This window comes from Limulus polyphemus, unplaced genomic scaffold (genome assembly GCF_000517525.1).
Source record: "Limulus polyphemus unplaced genomic scaffold, Limulus_polyphemus-2.1.2 Scaffold1321, whole genome shotgun sequence".
In the NCBI taxonomy this organism is placed as follows: Eukaryota; Metazoa; Arthropoda; class Merostomata; order Xiphosura; family Limulidae; genus Limulus; species Limulus polyphemus.
The window spans coordinates 97,865-105,245 of NW_013666931.1; the positions used below are offsets into that span (position 1 = coordinate 97,865).

Consider the following 7,381-nt stretch of genomic DNA (forward strand, 5'->3'; position numbering starts at 1 on the left):
TTTAGCCTATATGTACGAAAAAAGAAAGTGGGGCACAGGGACGCAAAAGACGTGCACAATTTGCAGCTTCGATGGTGGAGTCAAGCAAATTGATGAGAGTTTTCCTTACTGGAAGTGATGGCACCAGTAAGCCAGTATTTGTTCCTTTTGATGGCAGCAGAGAGGTCAAAGTGCAAGATTGTGAACATGCTATTTCATTTGAAAAAGAAAACAATGAAGAAACTGTTCTCTGTCCTGTTGAAAGCTACAATAACAATAAACAAGAGGATTCCACTTTGTCAGAAACAAATCCACAGAATAGTGTCGCTAAGCTAAAAGAGGATGATCTAATAAATATTTTAAAACACAGGGATATTGGATTTATGAAGTTTGATACAAGAGGCTAAACAGTTGGACCATTTAAGGTCAGGACCAAACATTGTACAGCCTTGTTTCCAGTTTAACCATTCCATGCAATGACCTGCCTGAAATGTATCAGACACCAGCACATGTCTTCCTTTGCCTTTTCCTTGAGTGTCAGGGGTGTGATTTGTTTGACATGTAACGAATTTATTGTTATGTATTTATTTTAGTATGAACGTTGTTTAGATTAAGTTTATATTTAGAAACATACATAGCTTATACTGTTAGATAGGTATTGCGAAACTCCCGCCTATTCTACAAAGTTGTAGAAAATTCTCGAGAGTAAGAATCAACAATATATGTATATACGTAAACGTTTAAAATGTACCTTGCATTGTCATGTAAGACTGAAATTTCTAGAATGCCTCCACACAGGTATAAATATAACCAACACGACGCGCCAAAAAAGAAAGTGGCTATTATTAGTTCGCTATATATGGGTGTGCTATAAAACTTCGAAAGTATAACTGTGATTGTTATAACGCTTATCAGAAAACTTAAAATATCTGACCAGGAATATTTGTAAATTTCGAACGTTACAAATCATTTAACTTCAGTGGATTCTCATCGGACATTGGTAATTTTACGAAGGCATATAAATTCATCGTGGAAAACCTAGTGTGTGTAGCCAAGGGCAAAGTTAGCTAGCTTCCCAGCGGATCGTCTCTACATCAACTCGTAATTAACTCATTCATCGTGAACCCTCGATAAGATATCAAGGAGGTTCCAGACTAGAAAGAAAACTTTATATTGTTTGTAAGTTTGTGAAACTTATGTTTATAAATCATTGTTTGTAATAACTATTTGTAATAATTGTTATTGTAAATTGTACTGTTGTGTGTATATTAAAACGTATTTGTGTTAAAAACGAAGACGGTGTGTATCAATATTGTTGGCAAATATCGTTAATTGACTAATATATCGGCATTTATTTAAATACTAAATCCAAAATACAATTTAACTACTAAATTTAAATCATTTAATTCGGCTTCGGACTATTCGAATTTCTAATACTTAACAGACATCGTTCACATGGCCATGCATACTAGGCTAAAACCTATCCCTCTTGCAATCTTGACAGATACTGGGAGACAACAATGCTGTTTCTTCTGATGCCTAAAGGAGACCATTAAAAAGGACTCTCTCACCTTTACAGGTGGTTAGGCTCTTGTGTGGAGATACCTGGGTATGTTCATTGTGTAACTGTATGACTCTAGATGTTGTAAGCCATTGTCAACATATTTTGGAACCCATCCATTCCTGTGACACCTCCATTTATGGTTCATGCTCTTCATCCATACTTGTCCATTTCCTTGCTTGCAAGAGAGAAACTCTAACTGAAGGACATCTTCCACCTGTTGTATGTCCAACCTCTGTCCACTCACTGCATGTATTGACCATAGACAGGGCTGTGATGCTTAAGTTGGTGCTGGACTGTTAGTCTAGTAGAGAACTCCCTTTGTGGTCTCCAACTCACTTCAGTCATCTCCTATCCCGTGTTACTGAGATTGATCCTTAGGGGAACTACCTGGGTGTACCAGATGTGATAGGTATCCCTGAGTCAGGGGTCTCCTTCTAGACTCACCAGTAAGTCTGAGGGTTTATAAAGCTAAAAATCGGATTTTGATATATGTGGTGCACAGAAAATATTTAACGAGTTTTGTGATTTTTATGCTTATTAACAAACAAACACAAATTTTCTACCAGGCCATGAGACCTTTTGAATTTTTTTCTTTATTAGGTTTAAAGGTACTGTTATTTGATATTCCATTGTAAAAGGAGGTTATAACCCTCTCAACTCCTCCTCTGCATAGGTACGAGAGAAATTTAACATCTAAGTGTCTGTTTGATTTTGTTCCTGAGTTAGACCTATCATTCGTTGAACTTGTGGATTTTGTAGTAGAAGAAATTAAATGTCTTCTTTTTCATTAAGTAGACTGGGCTTTGTGTTATTTTAAGGACTAATAAAAATCTCCTAACGATGACATTACAACACACTTTTGTCTCAGATGTTTTACATACAAAAACACTAATTTTCAAACTTTCATGAAATATGAATTATTTAAATTACTCGCAACTCCGCCCTCAATTATAAATATATATATATATCTTAATATCTTAATTTAAATCTATATTGTTTTATATTTAATTTTTGTAGCAGCACTTATTGGTAATAAATAATACAAAGTACGGCAAATATTAATGGAAACCATGTTATTTTTAATTAATATCTCCTGGCGACATTTGTTTTAATATTGTTAAGGATACAGGTGGCGTGCAAGGTGATTGTAAGCAAGGTTTGTTTATTATGATTTATCACTTTATACATTTTATTCACGTTATTTTTGGTATATAACTTTTTGTGCAGTGAGATGTTGTGGAAGTAAATCTTACATGTAGCTGATCACTTTTTGCGATAATGTTTACTTGAAGAGAGAGTATTTTGTTCATAAATCGCAGCACACTGGCACATTGCTTACACTTACAGACTGTACAGACAAATTGCAATGTATTTTTTTTCTTTTTAATTATAATTATTTATTTACAATTTTATAACCAAATACGTATCTTTAAGTTTAAGACTTACTTTGAGTTTGACGTAAGTTTAAGTTATATTCAGCTTTTACTCAAATTACTGATTGGTAACTTCGATAATTTATGCCACCAGGCTACTAAATTCTAAACTGCTAAAAGTGAGTGAACTTATGCCCTGGTTGGACCTTTGGTTTCAAATAAACTACAAACACTACAACTTATACTATATTAATTTTTACTACTGTAAGTTGTAACAGTGTAAGTAGTAGTAATGTTCCAACTTCCAAGTCAACTTGAGCTAATATTTAGCTGTTAAGTTTTGCCGAATTACTGCTATAACATTTTTAAACACACTTAAAGATGAATGGACAATCAGCAGTAGTTAGTTTGTCACTGATATTTATTCATCTTCATAAATATAACTGTAGATTGGATTACACAACAAATTCTCATTGAGAATTGTTGCTATGTAACTGTAGGCAACCACAGTGATGAACTTCCGTTTATATTATGATTTCTCCACTCCCTATGAATAATTATTGTACACTACAGAAATTTATGGCTCGAACTCTTACAGTTTTGGAAAGTTATGTGCATAATTAAGTAAAAACTATTAATTACATGTGAGGTATTCAAGTTGATCACACAGTGTGAAACTGCTAATGATTATAGCAGAAGATATAAATAATTAAATGTGATACCTTGAATTTTGTAAGGAATGGTTAATTCTTCATTTAAGGGTTTAGTAAGTACTAAAATACATCTTATTAGTATGCACATAATTTGCTGACACTGGGAGCTGGCATGCTGTACATTACCACTCTCTTTCTGTGAAGTTGTTGAATGATATATTTCAAGCATTTCTTTAGGCAGAGTTAGATACAGTATGGTCTAATTGTTAGATTGATGCATCCTATACAAAACTAGTGTGTTCTCTTAGCACAGTTTTCTTGCAGCTATAGTAAATGTTGAATATTTACTGTTCACAGGCATAGCATGTATTAAAATTAGCTCTGTACAGTTCATTTTTATCCACCTAGGCCACGTTTAACACAAGGGCATTATATGTTATTTCAATGAATAATGGTTTGGGTAAGAAATACATGTAGCCTCCAATGTGTTGCAGAATCAAATCACCTATCTTCATTCTCAAGTAAAACTAAGTGCAACTGTTTATGTCACTTACTATGACCTGGACTTTTCAAAACCAGTTGCATGTACAGTATCTTTTTTTCAGTACCATTTCTAATAGATTGGTATCCTTTCTTTGATAATGTCTTACAAAGACATTTTGTCAATACTGGAAAGATTTCACTACTGGTATAACACATTTTTCATGTAGTAACATAACATTTAAGGACAACAAGGGAGCTTGTTGGTCCATCGAGGCTGTCCATCTACTAAATTAAATTTAGAAAAAATGAAATACCTCCAAGTCATCCCTTATCTCTTCAATATTTATTAAGCCTTTCCATAAATTTACCAACTCCACCAAATCAGAAGGCAACCAATTCCAAAGGTCAACCACTCTGTGAGAAAAGTAAAGCTGTTTTAGTTGAAAATGACTTTTTCCCTGCCAAAATTTATACTTGTCTACCCTAGTCTTACCATTCTCACCATTGAATATGAAAATAAGATTATGCATGAACACTATCAGTTGCCTTAATAAGCTTAAAAATTTCAACTAAATCTTCTTTTACTCTTCATTTTTCATAAGTAAATAATTTCAGAGATATTAAACTGCCCTCTTATGATAACCTATCCCTCCATGGTATCATCTCAGTAACCCTTATGTGAACCCTTTCCAACAATTCAGTGTCCTTTCTAAGGTAAGAAGCTCCAGACTGAATACATTACTCTAAATGTGGCCTAACCAATGACCTTTATAGAGACATTAAAGGTAAACAAAATGTTAGGATGGAAGTAGGACCTTTGTAGGATGATAAAGAAAGGCTTGTATCTGATGATTATGATATGCCTGGGTTATTAAATTTGCTTTTTCTTCAGTTTTTGCAAATGAAGTTTTTAAGGAATATTCCTCTTCTTGAAGAGTTGATAGATGGAAACACGATCGAACAAGATGATCACATTAATTCTGAGCTTGTTAAAAAAAATTGGCAAGTTTAAAGAGTGTTAAAGTTCCTGTGGCAGATAATATTTCTCCAAAGGTTTGAAGGAGGTTAAGGTATGTATATGTGAGCCACTTGCTACTATTTTTTGTAAGTCTTTGAATAATGGGCAGATGCCGGAGGATTGGAATTTGGCTGATGTTACTCTTCTTTTCAAGGGAGGTAATAAAAATTGTCCCAGTAATTATAGGCTTAATAGTCTTACATCAGTTGTGCAAACGTTTGGAAAGTCTTATAAAAGTCATTTAACAAAGTTTAGAATTTTATTGGATTGTCAACATTGTTTTACTAAGGGAAAATCTCACCTTACAAATCTTTTGACATTCTCTGAAAAGGTTACTGCTTATGTAGATGAGCGTAAGGGTGTAGATTTGGTGTATCTGGATTTTCAGAAAACATTTGAAAAGGTGCCACATAAAAGGCTTGTAGAAATATTACTTCTGTTGGTGTGGAGGATAAGTTATTTAATTGGATGAAAGAGTGGCTAGATGGAAGAAAGCAGAGGGTTGTTACAAATGGAGTTCAGTCAAACTTGATTCATGTTACAAGTGTTGTATCTAAGAGCTCAGTGTTAGGACCTTTGCTCATTTTGATTTACATCAATGACATAGATGAAGGAATGACCAATAAATTACTTAAATTTGCAGATGATATTATGATCTTGGATGTTGCTAGATGTGAAGAAGATACTGCTGATTTACAAAAGGATTTACATCATTCAGTGAGTTGGGCAAATAAATGGCAAATGGGTTTTAATTATAAAAATGCAAGACAATGCATGTGGGTTATCATAATTTGAATTATAAGTATAGTTTGAATGGAAATAACCTTAGCAGTGTTATGACAGAAAGGGATCTTGGTGTAGTGGCTGATCAATCTCTTAAGCCAATAAGCAGTGTGCTGTTGCTAGTGGTAGAGCAATTAGGATTTTAGGTTAGTATGTACAGAAATATTAAATACAATCCAAAGAGGTTATAATTTCATTGTATAGGTCACTGGTCAGACCACATTTGGAGTACTGTGTTTAGTCTTGGACTCCTTACCTTAGGAAGGACATTGAATTGTTGGAAATGGTTCAAAGGAGGTCTACTAGATGGAGGGGTTGTCATATGAGGAGAGATTAAGATCTCTGAAACTGTTTTCTCTTGTAAAAAGAAGAGTGAGAGGGGATCTGATTGAGGTGTCTCAGATTGTTAAGGGAATTGATAGTATTGATGCATCCAACTTTTTTTTTTTTACTAAATGGTGAGAATGATAGGACTAGGGGACACAAATATAAATTTTTGCAGGGTAGGAGTCATCTTCAGCTAAGACAGCATGTAAACATGTTACATGTCAAGTTGTGTACTGGACTCCTTACACAGTTTCACAGCTTCAACCCACTTATGTACAAAAGAAATTTTGTAACATGCTTATTAAACAGAGCTTGTAACCTGCATTCCATGTACCTTAATTTACGCTTGGAAATTTCTCTCTTACAGGACACTCTAAAATATAATGGTTAATCACATTTATTACAAAAAATTACAAATACTTTTCAATCTAAGAAACTCACAAATCCTTCCAGACTACCAACTGTACTCAAACTTACTATATACTCTTGTCTTCCATACATTGGTAAACAAAGTTTAACTTTAAATTATCAAATTAAACACGTAATCCATTGTTACTACCCCCATGTTGATTTCAGATTAGTTTTTAAACCACATCACACATACAGGATTTTTTCCATACTAAAAACCTTCTCCCAGTTTCTCTTTGTTCATGACTTGTATATCCTTATGCATGTGGAGACTGTAAGGTCGTTACTACCCTCAAGTGGATTTAAGATTAGTTTTTAAATCCACATCACACATAAAAAATTTCTTCCCTACTAAAGATCTCCTCCCCATTTCTTATTGTTCTTGGCTTGTCTACCTTTACACGTGTGGAGACTGTAAGGCCTCCTATGTTGGCAAAACCAAATGCCATTTAAAAGTCAGAGCCTATGAACATATGGGAATTTCCATTAAAACGCAAAAAAATTGAATAACCCATGTTTCCTCTATACACCAACATAGTGAAGAAACAGGACATCAACCTATACTATCAAATTTCTCTATCCTCTGCAAGTCTAATACTGACCTGGAATTATTGATAAAAGAAACACTCCACATCAAACAGCACTCTCCAACACTGAACAACATGCAGTCTTCATTTAAATTATACATTTTTTAATATGTTCGTATTACTGATTTTACTTTTTTTTCCGTTGTGTTTTCTTACTACAGTTTCTCCCATGATTACTGTTTAGTGTTTTATTTGTTTAATTATCA

The 7,381-nt window shown here is 33.8% G+C and overlaps 1 protein-coding gene across 2 annotated transcripts in view; it reads left to right on the top strand.

The window, feature by feature from the left end:
- Positions 1 to 2,621: 2,621 nt before the first annotated feature.
- Positions 2,622 to 7,381, top strand: part of LOC106463087 (katanin p60 ATPase-containing subunit A-like 2) — an 83,186-nt gene continuing 78,426 nt past the window's right edge. The window contains exon 1 of one of the 2 annotated variants that reach the window (XM_013923056.2): positions 2,622 to 2,699. The gene's annotated coding sequence lies outside the window, so the exon portion shown is untranslated. The remainder of the gene's footprint in view (positions 2,700 to 7,381) is intronic. The other variant, XM_022390499.1, reaches the window with a different exon arrangement.